The sequence below is a fragment of the Eschrichtius robustus genome, chromosome 15, assembly GCF_028021215.1.
Source record: "Eschrichtius robustus isolate mEscRob2 chromosome 15, mEscRob2.pri, whole genome shotgun sequence".
In the NCBI taxonomy this organism is placed as follows: Eukaryota; Metazoa; Chordata; class Mammalia; order Artiodactyla; family Eschrichtiidae; genus Eschrichtius; species Eschrichtius robustus.
The window spans coordinates 59,945,012-59,953,603 of NC_090838.1; the positions used below are offsets into that span (position 1 = coordinate 59,945,012).

At 36.7% G+C, this 8,592-nt stretch overlaps 1 long non-coding RNA gene across 3 annotated transcripts in view; it reads left to right on the top strand.

The window, feature by feature from the left end:
• The window catches only part of LOC137778158 (uncharacterized), a 32,059-nt gene extending 24,264 nt beyond the window's left edge, over positions 1-7,795 (top strand). For all 3 annotated transcript variants that reach the window (XR_011076754.1, XR_011076753.1, XR_011076755.1), the window contains exon 3: positions 6,204-7,795. This is a non-coding gene — a long non-coding RNA (uncharacterized lncRNA). The remainder of the gene's footprint in view (positions 1-6,203) is intronic.
• The last annotated feature ends 797 nt before the right edge of the window (positions 7,796-8,592 follow it).

Sequence of the window (8,592 nt, forward strand, 5' to 3'; positions counted from 1 at the left end):
TAAGGGCACATGAGGTTCTCATGGAATAAAACCAATCCAGGCAAAAAAGAGTTTTTATAATAAAAGAGGATAAAACACACAAAGGAGAAATCAAACATGAGCTCAGTCAAGAGACACAAAACGAGGATTAAAGCCCTAAAATCCTGAAATATTAGACTGATAATCCAGAAGAGAATATAAAATGAGTATGCGTAAAATAATTAAACATGAAAGAAGAGATCCAAACCCTAAGATTAAAAGAAAGACCTTATGAAGAAAACAACAGGTGAATATGGGAAACCACCAAAGAGAAACTTTAGGAATGGAAGACATAATCATTGAAATTTAAAATAAATAGTTAAACAGTGGATTAGACACAACTGAAGAGAAAGAACTAATTAGCTAGAAGCTAAATCTGAGGGTATTATCCAGAAGGCAGCAAAAAAAAGGTAGAAAATATGAATGAGAAGTTGAGATATACAGAAAAGGGACACACATAATAGAAGAGAGTGTGGAAGAGGCAAGATTTAAAATGATAATGGCTGAGAATTTTCAAGACTGATAAAAGATGTAACTCCTCAGATTCCAGAATCATAATGCATCTTGAAAAGTTTAAATAAACATAAATCCACACATAGCTACATTTAGTAACAGACATAAAGAAGGATTTAAAAACTCAAAGAGATGAAATATAGATTAACCACAAAGAAACAACAATTAGATAGAAGACTACTCACAACAATAATATTGTCCAGAAAACAATGGAATGATATCTTCAAAGTGGGAAAGTAAATATAAAAATTAATCTAGAATTCTGTACCCAGCTAAAGCATCCTTCAAGCATAAACATGAAATGCAGGTAGCTTCAGACCAAAAAAAAAAAAAGTCTGAGAAAATTCATACTAAAAGACCTTCCCTTAAAGAGCTACTAAAAGTTGTATTTTAGAAGAAGATAATTAAACTCGGAGAAAGAAATGGGATGCAAGAAGCTGATAAAAGTAAAAGTAAAAGAGGATTAGGCAAAGCCTTTGTAGAAAGGCACTAGCACCAAAGGGGAAGTGAAAGATTAACTGAACTAAATCAAAATTAAAAACATCTTTGAAAGACACTCCCTTTCTCCTCTCCACAGAGCACATTATTTCTTTGTTGTTGCATCAGTTCTCTATTGACACAATAATGCTGATAACAAACCACCTGAAGACTTATTGTTCTCATTCATAAGTCTGTGGTAGCTGAGCCATTATCTGATCTTGACTGGGCTCACTCAAGCATCTACAATCAGCTGCTGATCTTGGCTGGGCTGTCACACGGTGAGGGTTGGCTAGCTATTGTCTGGACTAGGATGATCTCTCTTTTCTCCACATGTCTTTATATCTCTCCAGTGGACTAGCTGGGGCAAGTTCTCACACTGAGGCAGAGATGCAAAAGCGAGCAAGCTCAATGCACGAGAGAGCAAGCAGAAGCACACAGGTGCTTTTCAAACCCCTGCTTGTTGCTGTCTGTTAGCATTGCATTGGCCTAGGTAAGTTATATGGCCAAACCCGTAGTCAGAGGGGGAGGGGACTACAGAGTTACATGGCAAAGGGAATGGAGACAAGGAGTCCTTACTGGGGGCCATTAACAGAATACACAACTGTGTTTATTATTAGAGGTTTATCTGTTTAATAAACTCCATATAGTTCATTTCATATTCAATTGTCATTCCCCTTCTCAAAGTAAAATTTCTATTATTTGTTATTACAGACGTATAAGAGACAAATCAGAAGGGTAAGCTGGGGCGAAGTGAGAGAGTGGCATGGACATATACACACTACCAAATGTAAAATAGATAGCTAGTGGGAAGCAGCCGCATAGCACAGGGAGATCAGCTCGGTGCTTTGTGACCACCTAGAGCGGTGGGATAGGGAGGGTGGGAGGGAGGGAAACACAAGAGGGAAGAGATATAGGGATATATGTATATGTATAGCTGATTCACTTTGTTATATAGCAGAAACTAACACACCATTGTAAAGCAATTATACTCCAATAAAGATGTTAAAAAAAAAAGAAATCAGAACAGACAAGCAAAATGAACATAAAGAAATATGATAATGACCCCCACTTACAGAGACAATCACTCTTCTTTTGTTTTTTTGAGACAATCACTCTTGATGGATCTTCTTCTCAATCTTTCTCTCTCTACCTCTCTGTATATATGTATATATGTATGTATAATTATATCTAGATTAGTTGTATAATTAATTTTAAAATTATATATAATATAAAATTATGTATAGTATAAAAATTAATTTAGAACGGTTATTAGGTCTCAGTGAAAAGTCATGTTTCACAGAGTGATATGTAAAACTCACCTGCACATGGAAAATCATTGTCTTCAGGCACAGGCTTCTTATACTATATGTAACTTTTACCTTTTGAATGAGATGCTTCTGCTTCTGCTTCTGCTTCTGCTTCTGCAGCAGTTGTATCTCTGACATTCATGTGGTCACTGGTATTATTATGTGCCCTGTGGGATGCTAAACGTTGACATTTTATGAAGTTATATAGTCATCATACAGTTTCTTGAGAAATTAAAGTATTGAATTTTTATTAAACATGCACTTTCTTTTTTTTCCTTTGAGCTCATTTTTGTCAAAGGTCTTATGCACAATATAAAAGTGTTACCAAATAATAGCATAAATAAACAATTATATGTTATCACCATGCAATTAATTACAAAGCCACTGTGACAAGCGTGTCCAGTCTACTTTCAATATACTCTATTGCAGCACTGTTCAGTCCCTATTTCCTACACATAATTCATATAAGTTAACCTAGAATTTCCCAGGTTTCCCACTGACAGGTGGCTTAGCAGGGCTGGTACTGCTGTGTGGTATGCCAAATAGTCATCAGGGGCTGCCACATCTAACACTTCTCCCACCACCATCCAAGTTCACAAACAGTTCACTGTCCTTGCCTTATTTTATCAATAAGTACCCAGCATGTTGTTCTTGAAAGAGAATTCATAGCTACCTTGCCTCTAGAAAGGGTTGGAAAAAGAGATACAGAATATTGCTGGTTATATTTCAATTTTAACCATGAGTTACAGTGAGAATTCTGTTTGCTACAGATGTATCACACACACTAGAGTTGGCAGAAGCTGAAGTACAAAGTGAAGGTTTACCAAACTCAGTCCAGCATATATATTTTTTTAAACCAAGATAAAGGTCCCCATTCATCATCACCAAGCAACACGTATATTTCTTTTTATTTTTTTATGTATTTATTTATTTTTGGCTGCGTTGGGTCTTCGTTGCTGCGCATGGGCTTTCTCTAGTTGCGGCGAGCGGGGGCTACTCTTCATTGTGGTGCGCGGGTTTCTCATTGTGGTGGCTTCTCCTGTTGTGGAGCACGGGCTCTAGGCACTCGGGCTTCAGTAGTTGTGGCACACGGGCTCGGTAGTTGTGGTGCACGGGTTTAGTTGCTCCACGGCATGTGGGATCCTTCCGGACCAGGAATCGAACCCATGTCCCCTGCATTGGCAAGCGGATTCTTAACCACTGTGCCACCAGGGAAGTCCCCAGTCTAGCATATTGTAATACAATTATTAATAATAGGATGTGGTTTTAAAAAAATGACAAATCTGAGAAAAATGCCAGAATGGATGGCAGTTGGACCACAGTAAACCTGAAGTATTGTTGCCCTAATTATAAACCTGTAGTAATTAAGACGATGCATTGGGGGCACAGGGATAGACAAACAGACCATTGGCAGAATAGAGTGACCAGAATTGACCAACAGATAAATGGAAACCTGATACATGACAGACCTGTGAGGAAAGAGTAATTCGTACTGGGAAATTTTGTTATCTATGTGGAAAAAAATGAAAGTACATTTATACCTTTTAAATAAAAGTACATTTACCTTACACCAATCATAAAAATTCAATTCAGAATTGACTTAAGTGTGAAGGGCCAGTGTTTAAAATATTTAGAAAAAAATGAGTAGGAGAGCTTTATGGCTTTGGGGTGGGAAGGATTCCTTAAATGAGACGCACAAAACAAAATTCTGTTTAGGGAACAAAATTGATAAACTTGACTACATTAAAATTGATAACGTTTGTTCATAAATAGGCACCGTAAAGGGAGTAAAAAGACAAGCTACAAACTCAATTAAAATATCTACAACTCAATTAACAGAAATTTAGGATCCAGGATATGTAAAAAAACTCCAATGAATCAACTAGAAAAAAAACAACACAATAGAAAAATGCACAAAAAGACATGACAAGACATTTAACAGGACAAACAACATGAATTATCAATCAGTACACGAAAAGGTGATTGACCTCTTTCATAATCAGGGACAAGCAACGTAAAACCATAGTAAGATACCTTTATCACAGCTATCAGATTGGCACAGAGTTAAAATGTCAGAAACTGTCAAGTGTTGATGAAGATGTGGAGCAGCTAGGACTCTCATTCACTGTTTTTGAGACTGTACATTGTACACGTTTGGAAAACAGTTTGATATTTTCTGTTAAAGATGCACAACAATTACCACTCAGTGATTCAATTCTTATGAGTATACATCCTAGAGAAACTTTTGCTCGTGTGTACCAAAGACAAGTGGAAAATGATATTCAAGCATTGTTTTTAATAGCAAACAAAAGCATTGGGAAGCTTACAGACTGGAGATAAATTGTGGAATAGTCATAAACTGCAGTTACATGGATCAAGATGGTTGAATGTAAAACATATTGTACTACAGAGTGAAAAAAAACATGTCTCCAAGAAAAAATAACAGATTTAATTTCATTTATATAAATATACACATTTCAAAAATAGCAAAATCAAACAATATTTTTGTGGATATCTACACGTATAGAAATAGTATTAAAGCATACCTGGGAATGATAACACCACTTTCAGAATATTAGTTACCCTTGAGGACAGAGGGAAGGAAATGGATTTGGGAAGAAATTCATGTTCCAACCATGCTATTACTTTATTTCTTTTTTAAAAATCTGAAACATTTATGGGAACATGGGATGAAGTTGGTGGTGGATATATGGTACTCAGTATATTATTTTCTTTTTCCTATATGATCAATTGGTATACATAATAACTCTTTTCAAAGACAAAAGAAAAATGCAAAGGAGAAAAACACTGACTTGCTGCGTCCCTCAGCAGGAGCTGACTAATATATATTTCTCCCCTTTGCTCAGCTGGCCCCCAGGCCTAGCCACAAACATGACTGTGGGCTAGGAGGCTTCCTCTGGGGTTGTACCTCCCTGCAGACTAAGGCACCCCCAGGAGAAGGAGGCTGGACTGAATCTGGCCCACCTTGATGTTCCTTGCTCTGTGTCATCCCTAAGGGTAGCCGGCAGGGCTTTGGGGCCAGAGGAGTCGACAGTGGGTCCCTTCACACACTTCCCCAGCTGGCTTTCTACCACGTTTCTCACACTATACCTGGCACAAAGAAGGTGTCCAAGATGTGTTTGTTGTATCGCCCCGAGCCATTGTTGGCACTTCAATGAGCTGCTGCTAGGACATGAAAACAGCGACGTGGTGAAATGGTGTTTGCCAGCATCTGTCATATTCCCTAGCTCGGCCAGCACTCTAGCTAACATTCTCTAGGAAGTCTGGCCCATTTGCAGGAAGCTGACAGCAGGTATTCAGAACTTTTAGGATTTGGGCTTAATTTCAGCTAAACAGGATAATACGGGCTCTATGACAATGAGAAACAGACTCTGCTGTCTTTTCCTGCTTTCTCAACATTTCAAGTTCGTATACTATCCACCCATATACAACTTTCTTCTTTAGAAAGTCATCTGAGAAACTGGCAAAAGCACCATCTCAGAGCTTTCTATTTTTATCCCTATGTGTAATCAATGGGAACCAACTGTGATAGAAATGGAGGATTATGAATGGATAAGAGCAAACTATTGACATTTGCTTTTGTTCCTGGGCAAGCTAATGAAGGAAAATGTACCTAATATGTGGAAGTATAATGGACATTTTGTGGGTCAGCCTTTCTATAGGTGTAAATGATTTCTGTGTCTATTTTCAGAGAGGGGAAAAAAAATGCTTTCCACATTCTAATTGGTTGGACCTGGGAAAAGTTTTCATGGAAATGATTTTCTAGAAACGTTGAGATATAAGACATCAGCTCTTTCTCCTCTCATTTATTAATCTGTGAATTTAATATCTATTTTCTGCTATCCTCTTATAATAAAAAACTAGGGGCTTCCCTGGTGACGCAGTGGTTAAGAATCTGCCTGCCAATGCAGGAGACATGGGCCGAGCCCTGGTCCGGGAAGATCCCACATGCCGCGGAGCAACTAAGCCCGTGCGCCACAGCTCCTGAGCCTGCGCTCTAGAGCCCATGCGCCACAACTACTGAAGCCCGCGCGCCTAGAGCCCGTGCTCCGCAACAACAGAAGCCACCGCAATGAAAAGCGCGCACATGGCAACAAAGAGTAACCCCCGCTTGCTGCAACAAGAGAAAGCCGGCGCACAGCAAAGAAGATCCAATGCAGCCAAAAATAAATAAATAAATAAATTAATTAATTAATTAATTAATTTAAAAAAACCTGTTCTCCAACTTGATAACACTATTGATAATTTTTTTAAAAATCACATTGCAAAAACTGCACCACTCTAAAAATAAGCCATTTTTATTTTCCCATGTTCTTACCTTCCAGTCTTATTCTATACAGAGAGATTCTTTTTTACATGGTGGAATCACAGCATATAGATTTGTATTCAATTTCGTTTAGGGGTATGATGTGACTTCAAAATAAAATGGCACGCGAGTCTCATGACTTTATAATCATGCTGATAATACATTATCACATATACATTCACATATAGATAAAATTTTGTATGTTTTAAAGTATCTGTAAGCATTTTATGGTATGTAAATGTCACCTCCTTGTAAAAAACATTTGGATTTTTTAAAGTTGGCTCTTTCAAACTAGCAGAGTTCTCAACCAAGACAGAGAAACGATTTATTTAAGGCTTAAAACCGAACAAAGTTGAGTTACCTATAATAGTCAAATCACAAAGACAGAAAGTAGAATGGTGGTTACCAGGAGCTGGGAGTAAGGGGGATTGGGGAGTCATTGTTTAATGGGAATTTCAGTTGGGGAAGATGAAAAAGTTCTGGAGATGTATGGTGGTGAGAGCTGTATAAAAATGTGAATGTACTTAATGCCACTGAACTTAAAAATCATTAAAATGGTAAATTTTATGTTATGTGTACTTTACCACAATAAAAAATGCTTTAAAAAACTAAACTGTTAATTACTAAGTAATAACATTTACTGCCTCAAATTTGTTTTGAAATGTGACAATATGTAAATAATAAATATATTAATGTTAAAATTCATTGGGTTTCAGAATTGTAGGTTCAGAAGCAAATGAATAAAGGAATTTTGCCTCAAAAGGAAATTAAAATTAAAATGAACAGATGTGGTTTGTAGATTCATGGGAAATGAAGAAGACTTTGGAATTGTGGGAGACCCAGAATTGGTAACTAGTTAACTTGTTCAAAGTCCGTCTTAGTCCATTTGGGCTACCAAAACAAAATATCAGAGACTGGATGGCTTACAAACAACAGACATTTATTTCTCACAGTCCTGGAGGCTGGAAGTCAGAGATCAGGGTGCCAGGGTGGTCGGGTGAGGACCCTCTTCCTGGTCGCAGATCTCTTGTATCTTCAAATGGCAGGAGTGGGTAGGGAGCTCTGTGCAGTCTCTTTTATTCAATGTGTTGTTAAATATGTTGAGTTTTACTTTGTGATTCGTTCTTGCTTTTTAAAACCCTTAATTGTATTAACGGCTCAGTAATAAATAAGATACATCTTACATATCTATAACACTCACTGTTCATTTACTATATTTCAAGCTTTTGCAGGAAGAATAACCAAACCAGATTCTTGTGCAAATATGTTACTTAACATAACTTTACATTCTTTACATAACTGTTCTTTTGAAGCTTAAAAAAGCTCTTTCTCAACAACCTATATTTTCATCCACATGGAATCGACTAACTATATGGAACAAACAAAATAAAATGAAAAACTATGGAGTCCTCAAAAGTCACACCATATACCTACATTTGGTTACACATAAAGATGTTAGTGACATTATTGAGGAGGAAGGAAGAATACAATGCAGCAAATAAAAAACATGCCACTCCTGTAAAATTAAATGTACATATGCACAGAAAAATGTCTGGAGAGACTACCAAAATTCTGTCAATGTTCACTTCTGGCTAATGCAACTTCAGCAGATTTTTGTTATCTTCTTTGTGCTTTTCTGATTTGTTTCAATATTTTGCAATCAGCACATATCATTTTTACTAAAACAACCGAGTTATTTTTAAAAGCATGAACAAAACTTTTTCACATACAGAGGAACAAGAATATTTATCTTTTTTTTTTTCTACTATTTAATTAAATGTTTACACACATGAATAACATTTCTTTAGCATTTGAGCAATTTCCAGTAAGGTATATACATTTCAACATATGGGTTAAATATACACACTTATCAATAAATATATTTTCCAGGAAACTTGGGACTTCTAAAACTGGATAAAAATTCCTAGTGAAAAGAACTCTTAGGTA